The 27,054-nt window shown below is 43.6% G+C and overlaps 1 protein-coding gene, 1 long non-coding RNA gene and 1 pseudogene across 4 annotated transcripts in view; 1 reads left to right on the forward strand and 2 right to left on the reverse strand.

Moving 5' to 3' along the window:
- LOC145513504 (uncharacterized) overlaps window positions 1-27,054 on the forward strand; it is a 251,480-nt gene that overhangs the window by 60,344 nt on the left and 164,082 nt on the right. The window lies entirely within an intron of this gene.
- Window positions 1-27,054, reverse strand: part of LIPC (lipase C, hepatic type) — a 180,914-nt gene that overhangs the window by 54,598 nt on the left and 99,262 nt on the right. The window lies entirely within an intron of this gene.
- LOC145515883 (5S ribosomal RNA) lies at window positions 7,535-7,653 on the reverse strand (annotated as a pseudogene).

Here is a 27,054-nt window from a genome sequence, read left to right on the forward strand (position 1 = left end):
ATGCTGCAACTAAGACCTGACCCAATGCGACCAAGTAAATAAACAGATAATAAAAAAAATAAAAGGCTATCACTTCCAGAGTAAGGTAAATTAGCCCTAAAGTTTGCACTGGTCCTATCCAATAAAGTTTTAAAGCACTCCTCAAAAAGATTGCTGTAAAGTAGTTTAACTGCATCCCAGAACAAAGCTAGAGAATATTTAATACAAGAATATCTAGCACTAACAAGGTAAAATTCATACTGTCTTCTCTAAGCTAAAAGTACCAGGCATGCAAAGAAGTAGGAAAATACAACCTATAATGAGAAAAACCCAACATTAAAACAGTTGTTGTAACTATGTTTTATATATTCAAGAAGGTGGAAGACATGTAAGCATGGTAAGAAGTGTGGAAGATATAAAAAAAATACAGATTGAATTTCTAGAGATTGAAAATAATGTCTGAGATGAACAATACACTGGGTGGGATTAATAACAGAATAGACATTGCAGACGGGAAGGTCAGTGGACTTGAAGGCGTAGCAGTAGGAGCTATCCAAAGTGAAACACAGAGAAAACAAGACCGAAAATAAGTGAACAGCACAGTAGGGAGCTGTGAACAATTTAAGATGGTCTCACGTTCACGTAACTGGAAATTCCAAAGAAAGAGGGTGCAGAAAAAAATGTTTGAAGAAATAATGGCAGAAAAATGTCCAAATTTGATGAAAACTTTAAGCACATAGATGTTAAGAAACATGAAAACAACAACAACAACAAAACTGTGCTGAGGCACAGCATAATCAAATTGCTTAAAATCAGGGATAAAGAGAAAAATCTAAAAGTAGCCGGAGGCCTAACTCAGTGTCAGCTGGAAAGAAAAAGCACTGTCTGCAAATCTATAGACACAGTAAAAGCATAATTGGTAACCAAGGCTGGGGGCAGGGGGAGGGAGGGGTGAATAGGTGGTGCAAAGAGGATTCTAGGGCAGTGAAACTACTCTGTACAATATAACAATGGTAGATACATGTCATTAAACTTTTGTCAAAACTCAGAGGACGTAACACACCGAGAATGAACCTTAATGTAAACTATGGGCTCTGGGTGGTGGTATGTCATGTAGGTTCACCAGCTGTAATGAGGGTGCTGTTCAGGTGCAGGCTATTGACTGTGGGGAAAGTTGGGTGTGGGAAAAGGAGGTATGTTGGAACTCTGTACGTTCTGCTCAATTTTGTTGTAACCTAAAAGTGCTCTAAAAAATAAAGTATATCACTTAAAAAAAAAAAAAAGGCACTGATCAGTGATTATCAGATGAAGATTACAGTTTCATGCCCATAGTTGTGAGAGTACATGATGAGAAAGAGTACTGGAAATTTCACAGTGATGCTTAGCCAGTTCTACAAAAAGAGGTCCAAGTTTCAGAACACATTAAATACATTATTTTCCCTAGAAAACATGTTTCCTCTGCTATATATCCTGAGCTCATGACACTCCCACACTATGAACTTCAGGCACCCCTGATTCCTACACCTCTTTAATTTCATTTCCAGCCACTTGATATTTGTCTCCAAGATGTCTCTCAGTTTGCTTTTATTCCTCCAGTTCTAATTCAGGGTCTCAAAACATCTCATAAACTCACTCTTTGACATTGGGGACATCATATTACCTCTCTGGGTCTGAGTTTGCCCCAGTACAAAATACGAGTTTTGGCTAATGATCTCTCAAAGTTCTTTTCACATTTAAAGTCTGGCTTTCAGTGATGTTTTAGGTTATGTATGTACAGACCTCTTCTATTTCACACTAATGAAGCTTGATTCTGATGTGGTTATGCCTAGAGAGGAACAGGTTATAAATTATAAATGTGCCCTGCACAGAGTATTTGCTAAATAAATAAATAGTTTTAAGCAAAACAAAAGCAGAAATAAACAAAACCCTAACCAAATCCAAATAGTTATATTCTGCAGAACAGGACTCGGTCTGTGGTAGGCTGACTAATGACCCTTTCCCAGAGTTGTCCACATCCTAATCTCCAGAACCTGAGTATGTTAGCTTATATGGCAAAGGTGCTTTGCTGGTGTGATTAAATTAAGTATCTTGAGGTGAGGAAGTGACCTTGGATTATCTAGACGGGCCCAAGGTAGCCACATGGTTTCTTAGGCTGCTGGCTTTGAACATATTAGAAGAGGCCATGAACCAAGGAATGCAGGCAGCCTCTAGAAACTGAAAAAGACAAGGGAATGGATTCTCTCTTCAGAGCATTTAGAAGCAACACAGCCCCACTGACATCATTATTTTAGGACTTTCAACTTGTCTAGCTGTCAGGTAATAACTTGTGCAAAATATCTTAGGGCATCTGTGGTGGCTCAGATGGTAAAGAATCTGCCTGTCAATGCAAGAGACATGGATTCAATCTCTGGGTTGGGAAGATCCCCTGGAAAAGGAAACAGCAATTCCCAGTATTCTTGCCTGGGAAATCCCATGGACAGAGGAGCCTGGCAGGCTATAGTCCATGGGGTCACAAAAGAATGGGACATGATTTAATGACAACAACAGCAAAATATCTTAAACCATTAAATTTGTAGCAATTTGTTGCAGACACAAAAGGAAAGTAACACACAGTCCTTTCTTCCCCATTAACTACTCATCTTTACAGGGAGAGACATTTAACCTTTCTGAGTCTCTAGTTTACTCTCAGCCAAATTGTGTTTAAACTTTCTCTCCTATGTGAGGTTAAGGGCAAAATGAAACAGCACTTAAGACTAGCTGAAATAATAAAAATACTACTTATAATACCAACATTACTACAACTAGGATACTTGTAATGTTGTGTAAATGCCTTACAGACATTATTTCATTCAGACCTCCAAACAGCCTTACAAAACAGAGATCATTATCCTTTTAAAGATGGAAAACAGAGGCTCAGAAAGGTCAAGAAAGTAGCTCCGGGCCACAGCACTAGAAAGCAGAAGCACTGGCCTTCTGTCTCAGGTCTGTCTGACAGCAAACGGGCGCTCTTGTGCATTTGGTTATCCTGGCAATTAAAAATGTTATGTAAATAGGGACCATTACAATGATGATTATTACTATACCACTCTGTTATTATTCTGTCCACATGCCTTGTTCCTGTAACAACAGCTGATTGCTCCACTCATCATACCCCAGCCTGTCGCCAACTTGTCACAGATGTGATTGAAATGCTACTAATTTAGCATTACAACTTTCCGGCTGGGCAAAGCTAGCAGAGGCTGAGGAGATGTTTGTTTATCTGAGAGCAAATGGCTTTGAGGTTTGGAAATGGAAACACCCCTCTTTCCACACCCTAGAGAAAGGCGGTTGCATATGGTGAGCCCAGTGCTTGGCCATTTGTGAGTGGAGACAGGACACAGATACCGGCTGCCTCCAGTTTCCTCAGACTTCTTGGTTGCACAGGCGTGAACTCAAGCGGTTCCTTTGAGGGGGCTGTGGGATTTGAGCCCTCATTCCTTTTTGTAATAAAACAAGGCACATGCTAATTGCAGTCTGTTTTCCAATTCTCTTGCCCCTTTCATGTACCTATTTCCTCTTCCCTTTTCCTCCTCTTACCTTTGACTTCCTCCCATTGTTCTCAGGTCTGTTTGTTTTTTAAGGGGTTGGCTTGGCTAATGGGAATTAGGGCCAAGGGAGCCAGCTTTGCTTGAGCTGTGCTTCCCAGAGTAAAGAAGAACGGTTTGCTTTGAAGGCTGTTGAGAATATTTGGATTAATCACATTCGTTCTAATATTTTCCCTCGATTCTGATCATCAAAGAGCTCTGAAAGGTTTGAGCTGGTGCAGAGTTTGTTCTAGCTTGTCTTTGGGAGCAAGTGTCTAGAACAGGGTTGACCTAAAAATGTTTTCTGAGGAAAGTCTCCTTAATGGGGCAGGCTGCAAATTCACATCAAGGGAGTGTCATCTTTCAAAATGGCTCCTTGTCAGAAAGGGATGTGGAGTTGCAGAGAAACCTGAATCTGCCAAGCTTCCATTAGATGTACTCCTTGATTCCCGGTGGTGCTAAGTGGAATCTGGGGCCCTGGGCTGTGAAAACTGGACTTCTTTAGGGGCAAGAGGCCCTAGAAATGTGGAGTGTTCTTTGGGCTGAAATGGTCATCAGTTTGGACAAGATGAGTTTTTTGCTTTTGTGTGCTTCTCTGTGTCATCTTTGCCAAGTGCCTTTTTCTGGTGACCTTTTTTTGGGTTAGTGTATTGTGTTTTTCCTAGTTTTATGGAGGTGGAAGAGCTTTGGCCCTGAGGTCTGGAGAATGTTTGCTGAGTGAGCCCCATTGTGGTGGTGGTGGTGGTTTAGTCACTCAGTCGTGTGTGACTCTGCAACTCCACCAACTGAAGCACGCCAGGCTTCCCTGTCCTTCACCATCTCCCAGAGCTTGCTCAAACTCATGTCCATTGAGTTGGTGATGCCATCCAAACGTCGTATCCTCTGTCGTCCCCTTCTCCTGCCTTCAGTCTTTTCCAGCATCAGGGTCTTTTCCAATGAGTCAGCTCTTTGCATCAGGTGGGTGAAGTATTGGAACTTCAGCTTTAGCATCAGTCCTCCCAATGAATATTCAAGCTTGATTTCCTTTTTGACTGGTTGCATCTCCTTGTAACCCAAGGGACCCTCAAGAGCCTTCTTCAGCTCCACAGTTTGAAAGCATCAATTCTTTGTCTCTCAGCTGTCTTTATGGTCCAACTCTCACATTCATACATGACTACAGGAAAAACCACAGCTTTGACTATACAGACCCATTGTGGTAGTTCCTCTTTTTATGACCATCTCACTTCCTCATGCTGACTGCAAGCATCTTGAGGAGAGGGCCTATGGTTTCACATTTCATCCCCACTTCCCACCTTGTATCTCATGCAGCAGATGCTCAGCCCATGTTTGGTACCTGACCCCAAGTCATGTGCATCTGCTAAGGCTCCAACTCCACAGCCAGACCACTTTAAGATGGGATGGGATAGACACAAGTCTCCATCTGCCTTCTGAAAAGACTACTGAATCTAGAGAAGTCACTCCATGGCCTTTGATCCCTGTGGTGTGCCCAAGCAGCCTGCCTGGCTCAGCCTCCTTGGGTCATCCATCCACCTTCCTGGGAATCTTCCTGGCTCAAAGACCTCTGTCCTCATTTTTCACATCTCTCCCTGCCTCTGACTTAAATGGGCTTTTCTCTCTTAAAAATACAAAATAAAACAAACCAAAAACCAAAGTTGTTTTTTTTTTTAATTAAAAAAGGAATAAATGTTCATTGTAGAAAACTTAAAAAATAGATACACTAAAAGTACAAAGAAAAATATCTAAAACAATTTGTAATCCCACAATAAAAGATACTCATTGGATTATGGTTTCTGTCTAGTTTTTAAAAATGAGATATATGCTATATATACAGAAAATTTTGTGTACATAAATATATCCATATTTCTTATGTAGAGTCCTGATTTTACAACTTGATGTTTTGTCTTGGACATTTCTCATGACATCAATAATTGGCTTTAATATCCACAAAGAATTTCAAAGTGTAGTTGTGTCAGAATTATTTTTCTAGTCTTCTACTGCTGTAGACGACTACAAATGTAAACAAATATAAACAACACATGATTCAGTCCTTCCTATTTATGGACCTCTTTCTACAACCCAGATTCATACCTTTTTGAATAAATTCCTGGAAGTAAAACTATAGGCTAAATGACTTGAACTTTTAAAAGACTTCTAATACCTATTGTCAGTTGTCTGTTAGCTCCAATCTATAGCTCTAACTCATGCAAACCAATGAGAGGGCATCTTGTGGGCACAGTGGGTCCCACCTGCTTAAAGTCTGCCCTACCTATAGTTCTCCCATGAGAACCCCTCCCCCACCCCAGAGCCTAACCCTTGGATGGGGTATTTGTGGTTCATGTCCCTGAAGCATCGGCCATTATCACTGGAGAGCCCCATGGCAGATGCAATGGGATAAGTTATTGCCTGCATTTCCTTGAGTTAAAGCCGCACATTTAATGAGGACTCAGTCACTCTCCTTTCCTCACTCTCCCTTTCCAGGGACTGAGAAGGAATCACAGGAGAGAACTGAAGGATAACTTTGAGTTGGATCAGCAGCTAGAAAATCTCAGCTGGAAACATGGTAGAATTACATATGAATGTGGATGGCTATTTAATTCATCTTTTGTACCTTTTTCTGTAGTGCAGGGGAAAAACCCAGGATGGGGAGTCAGGAGTCTTGGATTCTCATTTTGATTCTTCCAGGCATTAGTCGAGTGACTCTGGGGAGTCTCTTAACTGAGCCCCAGTGGTCTCATCTATAAAAGACGCATAATGATGACGCCTTCCAGGCATGGTTATTGGGATGCTGCAGTGAGACCTGGCGTGCCAGCGCTGTGTGTGCTAGAGTGTACCCACTAGGTGATGGCCAAAAGGGAGCACTGTTGTCCTCACTGACTCCATCACAACATCACTGGTGGTGTGAGTCTCAGGACAGCTGCCTGTGGGCCCTTGGACCAGCCTGGCGCAGGCCATCAGAAACTGGACTAAAGGGCATACACGAGGACACCCATTTGTCCTACAGGTGCTCTTGGCATAGTCATTTCTGAAGACATTGAGGTTTCTGGTGAGGGAGACATAGTCCCAGCCCTGGCCACAAGACAAGTTGCCTTGTGGCCTTCGCCAAATCTGAGCCACCTCCTCAGAACCTCAACTCCATCATCCATGAAGTGAGTGAGAGTGACAAAGTGTACAGGAGCCTTGATTTGGTAGGATGTGTCTAGATGTCCTGCTGAGGCTGGATCAAATAGGAAGACAGTAGAACAGTGAGAAAGCTACTATTTCTTGAGTGCCAACAATGTACCAGGCATTTTATTAGTATCATCTCCCTTCATTCATGATCCATTCACTCACATGCACATACACACACACATCCTTTTTCTTCCTCCCTCTCTCCTTCCCTCCTTTCCTCCTTCCTTTCTTAATTAATTATGTGCTAGGTTAGATACCAGGAATAAACCAGTAAGTAAGATGGACACAGTGCTCATGGCCTTACAATAGTTGTTGTTTAGTTGCTAAGCTGTGTTTGACTCTTTTGCAACCCCATGAATTGTAGCCCTCTATGCTCCTCTGTCCATGGGATTTCCCAGACAAGAATACTGGAGTGTGTTTCCATTTCCTTCTCCAGGGGATCTTCCCAACCCAGAGACTGAACCCACATCTCCTTTATTGGCAGGTGGATCTCTTACTTCTGAGCCACCAGGGAATCCCATTACAATAGTACTTTATATTAAATAATAACTTTGCAAAGTCTTTAGCACATTGCCTGGCATATGGAGGGTTCAGTTTTCTATTATTTGTATAGTGGTGGTTTAGTCGCTAAGTCATGTCCCACTCTTGCGATCCCATGGACTGTAGTCTGCCAGGCTCCTCTGTCCATGGAATTCTCCAGGCAAGAATACTGGAGTGGGTTGTCATTTCCTTCTCCAGAGGATCTTCCCGACCCAGGAATCGAATCTGGGTCTCATGCATTGCAGGCAGATTCTTTACCGACTGAGCTGTGAGGGAAGCCCAAAAGCCTACAGCACCTGGTATTCCCAGGCGGTCTCCCATCCAAGTACCTACCACGCCCGACCCTGCTTAGCTTCCGAGATCAGCCAAGATCGGGTGTGTTCAGGGTGGTATACTTGTAGATTAAAGAACCTAATAGGAGTTTTTGTTCAAGTTGGGACAGTGAGATCCAGGAGAATGTGTGGGGCATTTATCATTCTCTGTGAGAATGCAGCTTGGAAAGAGATGATTTTTCTTAAGAAATCTGTTCTCTCCCTTATGGAAAAGGCTGCCTGGGCCATCCGTGGTTCAGAGAAAGGCTCTGGCTCTGCTCCCCACATGTCTCTCACAGCTTGAGTTGGTATTCACACTCTATGAGCACTCATTTGTGCTGCTTTGCTGGTGGGTTACTTGGCTGGGACGAAAACTACAGATGCCAGCAAGGCCTCTGGTTAGGAAGCCGCAGAAGGTGATGAGCCAATGAGAAAGTGCCTGTCCTCCGTATGGCAGGTCCGTGCTGTCTGATGAGCAGGGCTGGGTTGGAAGAGAGAGATGATGAAGCGCCCGTTCAGTAAGGGCTACTAAGAGCCAGACACTTGGGAAGATAATTCCATTCGGTCCCCGAGAGCCTTGCACAGGCAGCATCAGCACCTAACTCGAGCAAGTGGAGGAGTGGAGGCTCAGAGTCTTGTGTGATGTCCCAGTGCCCAGTCTGTGGGAGAAGAGGCCTGTTTGATTCCAGCAGAAGCCTGAGGAGCCAGCTTTCAAGGTGTGGTACCCTTTGGTCTGAGGGGATGCTATTCCTTGGAATACAGCAGAGTCAGTCTGTTTGGAGATGATGACCAAGTTAGTGAATTAGCTGGAAATTAGTTCCTTATTTCTTCCCTACACTTTTTTGGGCATTGCACTATTAGTTATCACCAACCACAGAGGCTGGGTCCCTTTATATAAAACATGCCAGTAAGAAGAGTACATGGGGTGGGTGGCCCAGTGCAAGCTGCGCATCGGTGAAAACAGTGAACATATAGCTCTGGGCTAATGCTTGGGGAGGAAAAGCCAGTGCACAGACTGAAAAGAGGAGTGCAACAGCCAGAATCCTTTAAGGCAGCAGTCCCAGCCTTTTTGGCACCAGGGACTGGTTTCATGGGAGACAGTTTTTTAATGGATAAAGTGGTGGGGAGGGTGGTTCGGGTGATAACACAAGCTATAGGGAGTGGCAGATGAACCTTTGCTTGCTTGCCCACTGCTCGTTTCCTACTGTGCAGCCTGATTCCTAACAGGCTGAGGACTGGTACTGTCCATGGCCTAGGGATTGGGGCCCCCTGTTTAATGGCGAGATATGATTGAGACTGACACAGCAGGACACAGTCCTTCCTTCCCTCCCTCCCTCTTCCTCTTCCCATAAAGACACATGACATGCCTGCACTGTGCTTGGCACCAGTGGTGCAGCAGAGATGAGCTGTCTTGTCATGGTCATGGGCCTGTCCTCTGGGGCTGATGGTCAGTGGAGAAGGCAAAGAAGGCAGCAGGCTAGCAGCGTGAGAAGTGCTCAGTGGAGGGAGCGCAGAGAGGTCTGCGTCCAGGTTCAGCACAGGCGGAGAATGGGGTGGGGAAGGGGTGGGAGAGAAAAAAAGGTAGAAACACGTATAAAAGCCTGAAAGTAAGAGAAAAATTTGGAGACAGTGATGGAGAAGAAAATGACCTTCTCTGGCCTCTTCCAGCCTTGATGGGTTTGAGGTATTGGACTGAAGAGGAGTGTTATGGGGATATGTGACTGTGGTAATTGTGCTGCTGTGATGGGCTAGAAAAGGGGGAGGAGAAGGGGTTTAGAGAAATAACAGCTAAGAGGTTCTTAACCATTTTGTTCTGTGAATCCCTTTGGCAGCCTGAAGAAGCCTAGGAACTGATTTCAAATGTAGGACATAAAATACTATGATACATACAGAATTCCTTTATCCAAGTGGTCATGGCAATGTACCATCCAGATGCCCTTCTAGGAAGGACATGCTGCCCTGGATGCTGGCAGTGTGGTTAGCAAGTGGCCTTCAGCTGCTGGTCCTTCAGGGTTTACTTTAGTTGCAGAGAAGAGCCTCACCCAAGGTCATCCACATAGCCAGTGACAGTGGAGCTGAGAGTAAAACGTGGGCCATCTTGGTTAATGGAGGTGATTCTGACAGCCCACTTGACATCCAGCACTGACTGTGCTGTTGACCAAAGCTTCTGGGTCTCTACTGAGGCTCGACTGCTCCCCTGCCTGCTTCTGCTTCTTTCTCCTCCCTTAGTAAGCATGGATCCCAAAGGCCCTCCCTAATTAACCTCTGAACACTGAATTCTGTCTCTTTATCTGCTTCCTGGGGAATACAAATTGCATCATGCATTAAATAAGATCCAGCAGCCAATCTAATAACAACCATAATTTTGAAGTTGTTGTGAGCATAAATTATATTTGGAAATATTTGCAACAACCATAATGTGATCTGTTTTGCTTGGTTGCCTATGTTCGTAATCAAAAGAAATGTTAAATTCTAGTTAAAGGTTAGTGAAGAGATCCTTTTTCCCACTCAAGTTCATGAACTTTCCTGAATTCTATCCACAGGTCCCCAAAGAGTTTATGGACTCTAAGTTAAAGAATTCCTTATTTAGGGCTTCTCTGGTAGTTCAGTAGTGAAGAATCTGCCTGCTAATGCAGGAGTCAGGGGTTCAATCCCTGGTTTGGGGAGATCCCACGGGCTTAGAGCAGCTAAGCCCAAGTGCCACAACTACTGAGCCTGTGCTCTAGAACTCTCAAACCATAACTACTGAGCTTGTGTGCCCTGGAGCCTGGGCTCTGCAATGAGAAAAGCCACCACAATGAGAAACCCATGCCCTGCAGATAGAGAGTTGCCCCCACTCACTGCAACTAGAGAAATCCTGCACACAGCAATGAAGACAGTGTCTTTTTTTCCCTTATGCCCATATCCATTTTACTGGTAGGATTTAGCAAATCCAAGCACAGGACTCCTAATTAGATATGAACTTCAGATAAGCAGTGAACAGTTTTTAGTATAAGTATGCACCATGCAATATTTGGGACATATTTATACTAAAAATTGTTCATTATCTGAATTTAAATTTATTGGATGTCTCATATTTTATCTGGCAACCCCACTTTAACATCTATTTTGGCTCCTTGTGAGGTCATGTAACCTACTTAAGGACGTGAAAGAGCCCTGAGTTGGGCTTTCGTCTTTGCTCTGAAGTCACTTGTCTTGGTCCCAGCTTCAGTTTCCTTGTCTGTCAATGGAACTTAGTACCTGCATCATAGAGAGGATGTGAAGACAGATGATGCAGGATAGTGTATATGAAACTTACTTCAGAAACTGTAGTGCCTCAGGTGGATGGTGGTTATTATTGCTGTCTGGAAAAGGATTCTAAGCTCTTGAAAAGGGAACAGCTCTTAAAAGGGAATCCTGGAGGATCAGTCTAAGTGTCTGAAAGTAAGCAAACCAACAGTGCAGGCCAATTTGCTATGGGAAATTTACCAGTTTATTTATCAGTATTCTGGTGAATTTGAGGTTAAGTTGCTTCTAAATTCTTATAAGTCTCCTGAACTAAGCCATCCACTGGTTTGAAGGAATTTATGGCATTTCTGCAAAGTGTAGGGTTGTGAAGGACACCAAGAGAAGTGGATAGGAGAATAAAGCACTCAAGGTAAAGAGGCAGAGAAGTGAGATTTGCCTTATCTGAACTTGTTTTTCATTTTTTCCCCTTATGGTTATTTGCCATTGAATTTCTTTGTGGGTGATGATGCCAATGGGCATTGCCTTTACCAGAAGAATTAGACTATGTTAGACTCCACATATTTATCAGGGTAAAGTATAATAAATATTTATAGAAGTTCCAGATTATTTTTATTTTATTTATTATTTTTATTATTTTTATTCATCCCCCACCCCTTAGCCATGGGGGATGAATTCCAAGACCCCAGGGAATGCCTGAAACTGGATAGTTCCAAATCCTATATGTACTGTTTTTTCCTATACTAATGGGCAGATAGCATATATGGTACAGATGTGCTCGACAAAGGGACTATTCATATTGTGGATGGCATGGGGTGGGAGGGTGCAAGGTTTCAACATGCTGCTCAAAACAATGTGCACTTTAGAACATATGAACTGTTTCTGGAATTTCCCTTTAATATTTACAGATGGTGGTTGACTGAAGTTAACTGTAACTGAGGAAAGTGAAACCACAGATAAGTGAGGATCACTGTGTAATGTTTGCTATGTGTTGGGCTGTTTTGTGGCCTCATGATGTTGTCATGGGCTTCTGAGCAGGCCAGAGCTTTACAACCAGTGATAAAATTCTCCCAAAACATACAACCTCTTTCCCACTGCAGGACCTTTGCACTACTGTTTCCCTTTTATTAGAATATTCTGCTGGCTCTCTGCAGGGCTGGCTTCTCTTGGACTGCAGCTCCTCAGGGAGACCTTTCCTGCCTGTCTATACAGATTAAGTTATACTGGTATTCCCTATGGCAGCATCTGGCTTGTTGTTTGATAACATTTTCAAGACCTGGAAAAATTTTGTTCTGATTACTTGTTTTTGTTTGCTTTTAATTTTTATTTTCTATTGGACTACAGTTGATTTACCATGTTGTGCCAATCTCGGCTATACAGCAAAGTGACTCAGGTATATACATATATGCATTCTTTTTTTATATCCTTTTCCATTATGGTTTATTATATGATATTGAATACAGTTCCCTGTGCTGTACAGTAGGACTTTGTTATTTATCCATCCTGTATATAATAATTTGCATCTACCAGCCCCAAACTCCCAGTCCATCCCTTTCCTGCCTCCCTCCCCTTTTTGGTAACTTCACGTCTGTTCTCTATGTCTATGAGTCTGTCTCTATTTTATAGGTAGGTTCATTTGTGCCATAGTTTAGATTCCAAATGTAAGTGCTAGTCACATGGTATCTGTCTTCCTGACTTACTTCATTTAGTATGATAATCTCTAGTTACATCCATGTTGCTGTAAATGGCATTATTTTGTTCTTTTTAATGTCTGAGTAGTATTCTATTGTGTATATGTACCACATCTGCTTTATCCATTCCTCTGTTGATGGACATTTAGAAGTCTTGGCTTTAGAAACAGTGCTGCAAGGAGCATGGGGGTGCATGAATCCTTTCAGATCATGGTTTTCTCCAGATATATGCCCAGGAGTGGAATTGCTGGATCATACAGTCGTTCTATTTTTAGTTTTCTAAGGAACTTTCATACTTTTCTCCATACCACTTATACCAATTTACATTCCCACCTACAGCGTACAATGGTTCCTTTTTCTTCACACCCTCTCCAGCATTTATTATATGTAGACTTTTTGATGATGACCATTCTGACTGGTGTGAAATGATATCTCATTGTAGTTTTGATTTGCATTTCTCTAATAATTAGCAATATTAAGCCTCTTTCCATGTGCCTGTTGGCCATCTGTATGTCTTCTTTGGAGAAATATCTATTTAGGTCTTATGCCCATTTTTAAAAATTGAGGTTTTTTTTTTTTTTTTTTTTTTGATGTTAAGCTGCATGAGCTGTTTGTAAATTTTGGAGGTTAATCCCTTGTTGGTCATATTGTTTGCAAATATTTTCTCCTGTTCTGTGGATTGTCTTTTCATTTTGTTTATGACTTCCTTTGCTGTGCAAAAGCTTTTGAGCTTATTACAGTATTTCATTAGGGCTTCCCTCATAGCTCAGTTGGTAAAGAATCTGCCTGCAATGCAAGAGACCCTGGTTTGATTCCTGGGTCAGGAAGATCCGCTGGAGAAGGGATAGGCTACCCACTCTAGTATTCTTGGGCTTCCCTTGTGGCTCAGCTGGTGAAGAATCTGCCTGCAATGCTGGAGACCTGGGTTCCTTGAATATAACATGCCGTGGATAGTATGATTGTTTTATATACCACTAAAAAGGTTAAAGGAAAGCTACAAATTAGACTGTGACATGGATGCCTTAATGATAGTCCTGCCTGGGCCATGCATGAATTGTTCACAGTACCCTCTTATTGCTTTGAGAGTTCTTTCATCTATTTTGAGGATTTGGCAGTTTCTCCTACTGTCAGTTGCTTTGCTTAGAGTGTGGACAATCCACATGTATCAGTACAGCATGACTTCATATATTGTAATTATCTTTCCATAAAACATGGTTGTTACCTTGTAGGAAATTAGGGGATGGCAGTCATTTCTCCCATAATAAATATCAAATTTATGCCTTACCACCATCTTGATGCATTTTTGCCTGAAAAATCAAAGCTTAGTCATTTTAAAAACATTTTAACCAGCAATTAAGCTTGGCCCAGGCAGTCTCAACAGTGCACTTAACTCAACTGAAGTAATGATAATATGGGTACATCTGATCAATCTGACAACCATGGCCTAGCCCATGGCATTTATAAGATAGATTCCAATTTCAAAAGTATTTTAAACATGCAAGAAAGGTGTGCCTTCTTATTGATGAAGTATCTCTTTCCTCTTCTGGGGAACTGAGTTCTTGTCGGTTGTGTCTACCATCCAGTGCCCAGCACCTAGCACAATGTTGGCATACAGAAGGAATCCAATAAATATGTGTCAAATGAATGGAGGAAGTAATAGGATTCTGTACTTGAACATTTTTGTTAACTGTGAAACTAATTGAAGTCTTATGCAAATAAAATAGTATATAAATAGCATTGCTATTTTTGAAAAGCTCTTTTATTCTGAATTCATTTAATTACTGATGTCAATTATGAGAAGTAAAATTTTAACTCATGGATGTAAGGGTAGACTCCCATTGATAGAATTCTCATTATCATATTATGATGTACTTTTGCTTAACACTATTCAGTTTTCAAACACAAACATGCTAACACTGGGAATAGTGACCGAAGTAATTCTTGATCACTGAGAAGTGTAAGTTGGAGAGGAGAGGAGACAGAGTTACATTCCTGTAAGTGATGTAGCAGAGCACTCAGAATGCATGAAGTGGGCCTGGCTTGTTGAGGACTGGCAAGCCATAGTTTGGCTGTTATGCTTTAGAAAGTTGTAAAAGAACTAGGGCTCTGCCAGTGATGGTAGGAAATGAATCTTGAAGGATAATGCAGATTTACCTGACACTTGTAGGCTAGCACGCAATCCTTACAGAAACCCTTGGATTAGCTGATATTGCTTCATTTGCAAATGGGGAAACTGAAACTCCAGGAGAGGAACCTGCCCATAACTAGTGGGCAGCTTCTCTAGGATTCTAATCTGAGTCTTCTTGATTCTGCAGTCATTGTTTTCCCAGCTACTCTATGCCAACTCAGAAAGCCTGGGATTTGTGGAATGTCTAATAAGAGTTAATGAACCTTCAGGAATATTTGGGCCGGCATTGGAATTAGAATAGAGAACGTGGCCCATCCTATGGAGACAAGTCAGGGCATCGAATTTGGTGGATTCTATTTCATCTGAAGCATTGGAAGTGGACTGGTGTATCTCGCAGATGACACTGGGGAGAACTTGTGGGTTTGGATAAAATAACAAAGAAAACAGTGGCTGACTTTATTTTGGGGGGCTCCAAAATCACTGCAGATGGTGACTGCCGCCATGAAATTAAAAGACGCTTACTGGAAGGAAAGTTATGACCAACCTAGACAGCATATTAAAAAGCAGAGACATTGTTTTGCTGACAAAGATCCGTTTAGTCAAAGCTTTGGTTTTTCCAGTGGTCATGTATGGATGTGAGAGTTGGACTATAAAGAAAGCTGAGCGCTGAAGAATTGATGCTTTTGAACTGTGGTGTTGGAGAAGACTCTTGAGAGTCCCTTGGACTGCAAGGAGATCCAACCAGTCCATCCTAAAGGAAATCGGTCCTGAATATTCATTGGAAGGACTGATGTTGAAGCTGAAACTCCAATACTTTGGCCACCTGATGCGAAGAACTGACTCATTGGAAAAAACCCTGATACAGGGAAAGATTGAAGGCGGGAGGAGAAGGGGACGGCAGAGGATGAGATGGTTGGATGGCATCACCAACTCAGTGAACATGAGTTTGGGTAAACTCTGGGAGTTGGTGATAGACAGGGAGACCTGGCGTGCTGTGGTTCATGGGATCGCAAAGAGTCGGACACGACTGAGCAATTGAACTGAACTGAACTGAACAAAGCAAAGATTCCAGTAACGTGTCCCTTACCTTCCCCTGCATATCTGCTTTATTGTGCTTCATGTGGCTTGTTTTATCCTCTAGCGCATGTAGCATTAGCTTAGAAGAGTTACTGCACCAGGTGTGCTCTGATACAGGACTGGACACAAATGCCCCAGCCTGTTGTGAACGAAGGAGCACTGGCTACAGCTTAGACCAAGAGAGAGGAAAGAAAGGTGCATAGGGTTATGGTGAGAGAAAGTAGAAGAGCGGAGGGTAAAAAGCCCGTGTGTTTTTCACCAAGGTCAGGACATGTTGATTGGTTCTTCACACATGGGACTGGACAGGGTGCAAGAAAGAATGGAGAGAAAAAGGTGTCCTCGGAGCTGGGCTAATGAGAACTTCATCAGAAACAACTTCAGCCTAAAGATGGCCCCCCCCCCCCCGCCCCGGTCCTCAGTTTTGTATTTGGGGATGAAAACAGCTTTGGTCCAGAACAAAGGTGATATGCTCAAACTTTCCCATATCAATGAATTCACTAATAAAGAGAGTGCCTTTATGACAGGCACAGAGCTAGGAAAAGCATTTTCTATTTCACCAAAGTGTGAGGGTTCAGAATCGCCTCACCCCCATAGTGACCGCAGCGCAGTAGGAAAACTCTCTGACGCCTGTGTTCAGGTCACTTGCCTTTTTGCTCAAGCAGCATATATATATCAGTACTGACTTTTTCTGTCTTATACAGTTTTTAAAACCCCAATTTTCTTAAGAAAGAAAGAGATTAATTTTTCCTATAAATCTTTTGAAAGTCAGTGTCTTTATCCATGAGAAAATAGTAAATAGTAATTTGTAATCTATGTGATACAGCAGCCAGCCTTAAAATAGTCCTTTCTGACTAAGGATTGGAACAATGGGTACTAGGATAATTGTTTGAGCTGCTTTTAGTTTTTCTTAATCAAAATTACTAGATGAATTCAAGAACATGTTACTACTTGATGTACTTATATTGTATGTGCTAAGTCTCTCAGTCATGCCCGACTCTTTGTGACCCCATGGACTGTAGCCCACCAGGCTCCTCTGTCCATGGGATTCTCCAGGCAAGAATACTGGAGTGGGTTGCCATACCCTCCTCCAGGGGATCTTCCCAACCCAGGGGTCGAACCCAGGTCTCCCTCATAGCAGGTGGATTCTTTACTGTCTGAGCCACCAGGGAAACCAAAGAATACTGGAGTGGTTAGTCTATCCTTTCTCCAGGGGAACTTCCCAACTCAGGAATCGAACCAGGATCTCCTGCGTTGCGGGTGGTTTCTTTATCAGCTGAGCTACCTGGGAAGCCAAGGTAAAGACTCTGTCAGGCAAATGAAAAAAGAAAAAAATGGAAAGGAACTGGGCTGGACTAATTGCTTTGAGGATGATTGGCTTAATTTTTGGAAATACCTGGTAGAGTCTGGATTTTAAAATTACTAGCAAGTTGCTCTTTCTGCCTTCTAGAATTCCAGAGGCTGAGATTTGTACTAGGGTCTCCTCTCTGTTTTAGGGATGACCACTTTAGTGAACTCTTTTGTTTATCCAGGTAAGGTAAGTACTCATACTTTTTGAGGGGAGCAAGGCACCTCTCAAGGTAGATGTGTCACATGACCTGCAGGAAGGTGAAAGATAACATTCCAAGAAAAAGATGCTCTCATATTTGTATGTTTTAAAAGATAATTTTATCTATATATTTATGTATTTTTCCCTGTGTTGTATGGGCACATTGCTGTATGGGTTTTTTTCTTGTTACAGCGATCTGAGGCTACTCCTTGTTGCGGTGTGTGGGTCTCTCATTGTCGTGGCTTCTCTTGTTTCAGAGCATGGACTCTAGGGTGCATGAGCTTTAGTAGTTGCTATGCATGAGCTCAATAGTTAGTGATTTCCCAATTCTAGAGCACAAGCTCAATAGTTGTGTCCCACAGGCTTAGTTGCTCTGTGATGTGTGGGATCTTCCTGGACCAGGGATTGAACTCGTGTCTCCTGCATTGGCAGGCGGATTCTTTACCAGTGAGTCACCAGGGAAGCTCCCCATTTGTATGTTTACTAATGAGCTAAGTCAAATCACTTTGGCTTATATTGGTTTCCTTTAAAAAGAGAGGAAAAAAGAAAATATGTTTTTCTGTTTTGGTTAGACATCTGAGTGGATAAGAGAAACAAAGAAAGAATTTCAGGTGGTGAATTTCAGATAGCCTAGCCACTGTAAAAACAATTTTCATTTTTGAGCCAGTAAGTACACATAAATATGCTGATGTGTACCTGGTTGCCCCTGTGCACCTGTAGTGTCTTCCCTGGGCAGGGTGGAGGCTGGGGGAAGCCAGAAGGTCTTGGGAATCAGGGAACAGAGCCAGATTTGAGCAGAGCCCAATTGCAGCCTGTATTTCCAGGGAGAACACTAGCGCTTTATCAGAGGGGCCCCTTGGCAGTTGGCATCATCTGGAGAAAGAAAATATTGCCGTCTGCCCACAAGGGTTTCTCAGAAGCTGGGGGTCTGGGTTTGGACTTGTGGGCAGAATTGCCTGGGAATGGAGGGGAACAGGCAAGGGGGCCTGGCTGTCCTACCTTCTCCTCAGCCCCTTCCCTGGGGCTGTCACTCGCACAGCTGGCGGAGCATCTCTTGTGGCAGTGTGCCCTTTTAGTCCTGGCAGGAGAACAGAAGCCAGAGCGGGCTGGGCGTGCCTTCTATTTCTGGCCTTGAGTGTAGCTGTGGTTTTAAAAATCTACACAGGCAGCAAAACAACGCCCTTGTCCCCAGCGATGCCACAGGCAGTAGAGCCATATCCTTCCTGGATGGTCTCTCCTCTCCTGGGCTAAAGAGAGCCCAGTTGTAAGGCACGGGTGCTGGGGGAAGGAGCCCATCACAGGTGTTTTTGTGAGACTGGAGCAGAGCAGACAGCTGGTGTGGAGTGGTCCAAGCGCAGCCTAGGCAGGGCGCACCCCACGAGGGCAGGGGCAGTGGAGGCTGCTGCCCTCCCCTCTGAGGGAGCCCCTCCAGGTTGGCTGGGTAAAGAGGACAGTCCAAGCACTTAGATTCCTCTATCAGAGGCACGAGAGGGCCAGGCATCTCCTGCTAGCAGGGAGCTCAAGAGGCCATGTGTGCTGGCTCCACAGACCTGAGAATGCAATCTGAAGTCCCAGAAATGCAAGTGGATAGTCAGCGGTGGAGGTGTTTCATTTTGCCCTTGGAATGTAGGTTTGAGTGCGAACTGGCTTTAGAAATGGACATTTGAAATGCAACTTGAACTTGTTCCAAGGAGAGTGACCTAAGAGAGAAGGGACTGGAAACCATGTCCTCTGAAGACCAGTTGAAGGGATATTTAGCCAAAGAAGAAGGCTAGGGTAGGGCAGGGTGGAACAGGAAGGAAACAGATCTTGGTACAATAAAGGAAGATACATTCTCACAGCAATTGATTAGATCATCAGAACAGCATATCTTTATACTCATGAAATGTTCTACCTCATATGGTTCACTACCCACTGGCCTGATGGTCCAACAATAATAACTATTGAGCACTTACTATGTGCTGAGCCTTGTTCTAAATGCTTTTATGTATGTTAGATCATTTAATCCTCATAATGGACTTCTCAAGTGACTCAATGATGAAGAATTCACCTGCCAATTCAGGAGGCATGGATTTCATCCCTGACTCGGGAAGATCCCCTGGAGAAGGGAATGGCTACCCACTCCAGTATTCTTCCCTGGGTAATCCCACGGACAGAGGAGCCTGGCAGGCTATAGTCCATGGGGTCACAAAGAGTTGAACATGACTTAGCAACCAAACAACAACAATCCTCACAACAACCTGATGATGTACATTCACCTTTTGTATTTCACCTTTAAAGATGAGGACACTGAGGCTTAGGGATCATTTATAACTTGCCTGGGACCACATGGCTAGTGAGTGGTGGGGCTGGAATCATATGTAGCAGAGCCTCCCATCATTACGTGGGCCTGAGTCTGCTCCCACCAGCCCTACCCCTGGCCTGGCTCCCGGGTAGCTTTCCAGTAGCACCCCTACCCCTTTGGTTCTTGCCTGTTCATGGACAGCTGGCCTCTTCCAGTGTTGTCACATCAAGTTTCCAGTGCCCCCCAAAAGTGGGGACCCCTTAACTGATGGCTCAGTTGGTAAAGAATCTGCCTGCAATGCGGGAGACCTGGGTTCGATCCCTGGATAGGGAAGATCCCCTGGAGAAGGGAATGGCAACCCACTCCAGTATTCTGGCCTGGAGAATCCTATGGACTAGTGCATGGGGTTGCAAAGAGTCTGACATGACTGAGCGACTTTCACTTTCATTTTCCAGTGTCCAGGAAATTTTCATCCTCTTTGCCTCAGTGGTTACTCCAGTTTCTTTGGGATCCAGGTTTTGAAGCCTCACATGAATGAAAATATTTGACCACATGAGTTCTATTCTTTCTAGGGCTGCGGTTCTTGATGTCCCCTAAGCCACTTAAGAGCCAGGAGATTGTTTTTTTTTGCCACCAGAAGCACAACAGTCCTTATAAAACAGAGTACAGCTTACCCTGCTCTCCTAGGGTGGAGCTAAGTGGGCATTTGGACTTCTGTGCACTGGGTGGTACTTAGCGATCTGTTACGCTTGGTGTGCTTCTCTCTGGTAAAAAGAACACTGTTGTTTGATGGTGGCATGTTATTTGCATCTCCTTTCTGACAACAATGGTAGAAATGTTCTCTCTTTTGACACATTTGAGATTGCAGGGAGAAGGAAAAAAAGAGAAAAAGAGATCCAAATTTGTCCTTAACAATCAAAAGTCTAGAAAAAAGAGTTGTTGAAAGTGTCAAGGAGACCAGGCTGGTCTGGAGAGTCAGGCTGAGGGACAGGACAGTGTAGTCCTCAGACCACACTCAGATCTTCCTGAGCCTGTTGAATGCCACCCTGACCACCTCAGAGACCTTGCTACGTGTGTGTGTTGGGGTGTTGACCTCCAGAGACAGGTCTGGCTAAAACAGGAATTTCTTTGTAGCTTTGGCTTGAAGCGTTGCCTGCTTGAAACTCAGAACCCATCTCTTTTCTGAAAGGTCTAAAGGTGGCCACAAGGTAAAAAAGAACATTGTAGAATGGACAGCTGCCCTCACTTCTGCTGTGGGATTCCTGACAATGGCACATTTATGCTCCTGTGCTCGGAAGGCTCAGCGCACTGGATGGGGCAGGAATTACCCAGCTATAGTGGGCACGTTTATGTTGCAGGCCTGGGGTTTCACTGGAGCCAGGATAGAGTTCGTTTATTCCAGTTAGGACGCCACAGGGCCCTGCACTCTGACCTGGTATGACAGAGAAAGATTTCAAGCTAGGTTTTGGAGCTCTATAGTACACAGGGTTTTCTGAGCATTTGTTTTCTTCTTTCCATTTGGAAGTTATGTCCTGTCAGCTCTTAAAACAGATCATGGGCTCAGGAGTGCTCCTTTCTGGTTTCCTTATGAAGATGCCCACTTGAGGAGCATGTTTGTGTGTGCATGTGTGTGCGTGTGCTTGCCCTGAGAGCTGAGTGCTGTGGGTCCCAGTGCCTGGAAATCCACAGGCTGAGGAGAACCCCTCTCTGTAGCTTCTGCAGTATTCTTTCTGCTCACGTGTTCTTGTCATTCAGTCAATAAGTCCTGTCCAACTCTTTGTGACCCCATGGACTGCAGCACGCCAGGCTCCCATGTCTGTCCTTCACCATCTCCCAGAATTTGCTCAGATTTGTGTCCATTGAGTTGTTGATGCTCTCTAACCATCTCAGCCTCTGCCGCCCCCTTCTTCTTTTGCCTGCTCAAGTGACTTGCTCTCAGATACTTGCCCTGTGGCTTGGTCCCTGACAGGTGTGGGGTCTCATGGAGACATGTATCAATAGCAGCTCATATTCACTCTGCCCTTGGTTGACACCCAGGGGCTGAGCCCTGCTCTGGAATGAGCAGGTGAATTGGACACCTGACTTTCTGGTAACAAGACCCTAATTAGGTGCTGTGTGTTTGAATGGCAGGTAGAATAATGGAGGGGGCCTGGACTAGATGCAAAGTTCTGCCCATGAAAACTAAGCCCTCACCTCCTGGGGTCCTGACAAAGACACCTATGGGTGGCCCCATATCCCAGTCACCCCAGGGCCATGATACCCCTAAAGTCATATCATAAACCACTCTGCGTGATTCTGACTGGCCTCTAACCTTGGCCTCTGTCCTCTTCCTCCAGCCTCTGCATTGACAGCAGGGAAACCCAGTGATGGATTCTAACCAGGGTTTAAGGAACACACCGAATTCTCTTAGGAAAAAAAAAAAATCCTGATTCTACCACTTAACAGGTCGTGTGACTCTAGGAAAATTATTAATAGTTAACTTTCTGAGCTTCAGTTCCTTCATTTTTGTTACAGGACTAGCAATGTTGTCCTTATTTAATTGTAAGGATTAAAAGAGATGATCTGCGTATAATATAGGCAATTAATTGTACAAACCTCATAGAGTTGTTATAAAGATAATAGTTAATGTTCACAAAGTGCCTGTGTAAATTATTTATGTTAATATACCATCTTCAATGATGCTTAGCACATATGATGGAAGTGTTTGCTTAAAAAAGAAAAAAGGCCAAGAGAAGTATTTGGGTACCTTTCAGGCTTATTAAATGCTTGCTGAAGGCGGGACTTCCCTGGTGGTCCAGTGGCTAAGGCTCCAGGTTCCCAATGCAGGGGGCCTGGGTTCAATCCCTGGTCAGAGAACTAGACCTGTATGCTGCAACCAAGAATTCACATGCTTCAGCTAAAGATCCCATGTGCTACAACTAAGACCTGGCTCAGCCAAATAAATGAATAATTAAATAAATAAATATTTTAAAAAATGCTTGCTGAAGGATTAGGGAAGGTCTCTAGCCTGAGAGTTTCTTGGGGTGGTGGTAACAGTATGTTATTGACCTTTATCCCCCTAAGTCCAATGCGATTGTCTGGCATATTAGGAACACTCCAGGAGTTGTTTATGGAGTACATAAGTGAATGAATATGCCCTACTCATTTTAAACTTTTTCTTCAGCATTGAAAGTCTTAGTTTTAAAAAACTTACTTCTGATTTTGGAACATTACACCCTAATGCCCAAACATTAGTTCCTTGAAGCTAACTATGTTGACATTTGTGACCCTAAAGCAAGAGTGATGGCAAACTAAATTATAATGTGTTTTCAAAAAGGGGGGAAATTTACATGGAATTGAACACAAAAATGTAACTCAAGTGAAGGAGCTAAGTAATGATGCACCACAAACATTTCTTTCTTTGAATGTAATGTATACTACACAAAAGAAATGGGTTCAATCCCTGGGTTGAGAAGATCCCCTGGAGTAGGGAATGGCAACCCACTCCAGTATTCTTGCCTGGAAAATTCCATGGACAAAGAAACATGGCAGGCTATATAGTCCATGGGGCCACAAAGAGTTGGACATGATTGAGAGACTGAGCATGCACACACAATGTAGATTCAGCACTTACTATGTGCCAGGTAGTGTTCAGGATATGTAAATGAGTAAGTCACAAGCCTGTTGTCTAGATGCAAACTGTCTTGTGGGGAGAGTGGTCCTGCACGTAAAGCGCAGTGTAGGAGTGCTTCGGAAGAGGTGCAGACAGTACCGTGGACCTTAAGAGAGGGGAAAGGGCCAATGGGTTCCTAAATGGGCATGGGGCATCAGAGGAACAGCAGAGAAAGAGAGGAAGAAAAGATGTCCTGGTGTGTCAGCCACTTCTCACTGCATTCCAGGGGCTGTGGTGTCACTAAGCCCCATGTAAGGCTGCAACTTACCACCCTTTAGTTAATTAGCCAGGCCTTGGGTCTAGCCTCGAGCATCTTCAGCTACTGCTTCTCTCTCAGCCCAGACATCCCAAGAATCCTGTTAAATTCTGGCCTGCCCAGGAGTGTGGCCAAGCTGGGATTTTACACTCACGTTCTAACACCAAGATGCATGGCAGATATCTAGTTATTCTTTCCATCCTACCTAAATTCAGGCTGCAGAAAATTTCTGTAGGGTGGAGAGCCAGAGTCTCTAAGATTGCACCATTGTCTGTTCTCAGAATCATGGTGTTAGAACCAGATGACTGAGTTATGTTAAGCAAGAAGTTTGAAAGTGAAAGTGAAAGTCTCTCAGTCGTGTCTGACTCTTTGTGACTCCATGGACTATGCAGTTAGTGGAATTCTCCAGGCCAAAATACTGGAGTGGGTAGCCTTTTCCTTCTCCAGAGGATCTTCCCAACCCAGGAATCGAACCCAGGTCTCCCGTATTGCAGGTGGATTCTTTACTAGCTGAGCCACAAGGGAAGCCCAAGAAAGAAGTTTGAGGTTTGCTTATTCTAAAAAATCTTGGTAGGGTAATTTCCTCATGAGGAATTGACTTCTGCAGAAAGTTTAAAAAATGGTATGATAAAAACTGGTAAATATATTCAGGACAATTTAATGTCCCCCTCCTTCTTGTGCTAGACCTAATCCAACATCACATCCCAGTGTAACCAGCAAGTTAACTCATGCAAGTTTCTGTAAAAGCTAAAGCTATTTAAGTTCCCTTTTCCCCTCCTTTCCCTCCCTATCACCAACTATGATTCCTTTGTTCCCTGACGTAGATGTTAAAGATAAATTGAAAAATGTTTCTAATTCTTTGTCATTTTGAGAGCAGATCTGCCACTACCCAAAAAATACTGGAGTGTAGAATTGGAAAGAAAAAAAAACCTAAGAAATTCAGAAACAAACCTAAGAGTGCCTTCCAGGTAATGATTATACTCTGACAGAGTGGAGGCATTTGAATATACACATGCTGAGCTGCCTCAAATCTTTTCCAGAAAGTGTAGGTGTAAAGGTGAGAAGACCAATGAGGGAGCTACTGCAGTGATCCAGGGGGAGATGGTAAACGCCCTGATGAGGTATGTCAACTGTAGAGATGTAGGAGAAGAAGATCACATTTTGAAGTGGAATTGATAGGACTCAGAGACTTACTAAATGAGGGGGTGAAGGATGGAAAAAAAGACTTGAGCAGCATGTTTGATAGGTTTCTCAATATCCTTGTGGAAAGATGGGAGAAATAAGGACTGGCTGCAAGAACGGTAAGACTGATGGATAACTAACTGGACCAATGTATCCACAGTACCAATGTAAGAGATTCATGTGCTCTTGAAGGAAAGGCTCCTGTACTTTGATTCAGGGTTTGATCCTTGCCTTTGTCTTAGCAATTTTATCATTGATTTGGATAATAATATAGAATCTGAGTACATCAAATTTCTGAGGTCAAGAAGCTGGACATGACACTGGAAACAAAATCCAAAAATTTCACAAAGAAAGAGAGAGAAAAAGAGAGAGACAGAGGAAAAACTGAAAAGAGAAAAGTTAACAGGTTGCACGTCAAGACTGTATATTGTCACCCTGCTTGTATAACGTGGAGCCTGGTGGGCTGCTGTCTATGGTGTTGTACAGAGTCGGACATGACTGAAGTGACTTAGCAGCAGCAGCAGCAGCTTATATAACTTATAGGCAGAGTACATCATGCAAAATGCCAGGCTGGATGAAGCACAAGCTGGAATCAAGATTGCTGGGAAAACTATCAATAACCTCAAATACGCAGATGACACCACCCTTGTGAGCCTCTTGATGAAAGTGAAAGAGGAGAGTGAAGTCGTTGGCTTAAAGCTCAATATTCTGAAAACTAAGATCATGGCATCCGGTCCCATCACTTCATGGCAAATAGAAGGGGAAACAATGGAAACAGTGAAAGGCTTTATTGTTTTTGGCTCCAAAATTACTGCAGATGGTGACTGCAGCCATGAAATTAAAAGATGCTTGCTCCTTGGAAGAAAAGCTATGACCAACCTAGACAGCATATTAAAAACCAGAGACATTACTTTACCAACAAAGGTCCATCTAGTCAAAGCTATGGTTTTTCCAGTAGTCATGTAAGGATGTGAGAGTTGGACTGTAAAGAAGAATTGATGCTTTTGAACTGTGATGTTGGAGAAGACTCTTGAGAGTCCCTTGGACTGCAAAGAGATAGAACCAGTTAATCGTAAAGGCAGTCAGTCCTGAATGTTCATTGGAAGGACTGATGCTGAAGCTGAAACTCCAATACTTTGGCCAACTGATGGGAAGAACTGACTCATTGGAAAAGACCCTGATGCTGGGAAAGATTGAAGGCAGAAGGAGAAGGGGACGACAGAGGATGATGTGGTTGGATGGCATCACTGACTCAATGCACATGGGTTTGAGCAAGCTCCAGGAGTTGGTGAGGGACAGGGAAGCCTGGTGTGCTACAGCCCATGGGGTCGCAAATTGAGCGACTGAACTGAACTTGGATGCTAAACCCAAGTACACTAGGAAAAGACAGTGAGCAGTGGCCTAGTAATAGCATATGTGGGGAGATCCTTGGGTTTATTTGATTCTGATTTTTATTTTCAACAGAAGTAAATACTGTACAGAGTCCCCCCACCCCACCCCCAGTCATGTGATTATAGACTACATTGTTAGACACTTGTGTTTTAGAAAAGGGAGATGACAGTGATGTTTGATTCTGTGCTGGTTAAGTGACAAGGGTGCATCGTGTTTGGTCTCAGAGCACATGAAGCCACTGCAGCATGTTCAGAGGAGAGCCAGCATGATGGTGAAGGACTAGAGAAGCTCCGCCAACTCTACATTCCCATCAGCAACACCACCATCTGCTAGTTCTTATAGCTCACTCATCACCACACCCTACAAAGCAGACTTTATCATTCCCATTTTACACAGGAGGAAACTGAGGCTCAGGGAATAATGCTATTTGTCCCTAGTTCTACAATTTGCATGAGGGAGAACTGATACCCAAAATCAATGCTCTTTTTACTCCTCACTGCCTCCCAAACCTACCATCTAAGGGACTGCTGGGGGATCTGGGGACCCCTAAGTTTTGGTCGGCCCCCTACCCTCTCCCTGGGATCTAATCACTTTGTTTCTGTTATACTCTCCTTTCTTTGCTCCAGCTAGATCCTACTTCTGCATCTTTGTGCCAAATCAGACCTCCTTGATGTATGACTCTGACCTTCCCCTTAGTTGGTAAAGGCTGCTGCCTAGAAGACTTTTGGTCAAGTCCTATCTATGACTTAATTTTATCTCCCAGAACAACGTTGGCTTGGACAACTTCTGTTACACTTCCTCACTTTGGGCCAGGGCTGTGCAGCTGTGATAGTCCAATCTGTACAACAGGAAGAATGCTCTGGGGCCAGGGTGGCTTCTGGGCAGGGCAGCCAGGGCTTGGGCGCAGAAGAGAAGTTTCCAGAAGCTCCCTGGAGAGACACAGAGGATCAGGTCCCAGGCCATCAGAGAGTCTGGAGGAGAAGAGCAGTGCTGCCTGGGGTAGATCCACAGGGTTTGGGGGCTGGTTGGACGTCGAGACTGAAGGAGGAGTGCAAGTTGA

This window comes from Giraffa tippelskirchi, chromosome 7, assembly GCF_054371585.1.
Source record: "Giraffa tippelskirchi isolate mGirTip1 chromosome 7, T2T-mGirTip1v1.2.pri, whole genome shotgun sequence".
NCBI classification, from domain to species: Eukaryota; Metazoa; Chordata; class Mammalia; order Artiodactyla; family Giraffidae; genus Giraffa; species Giraffa tippelskirchi.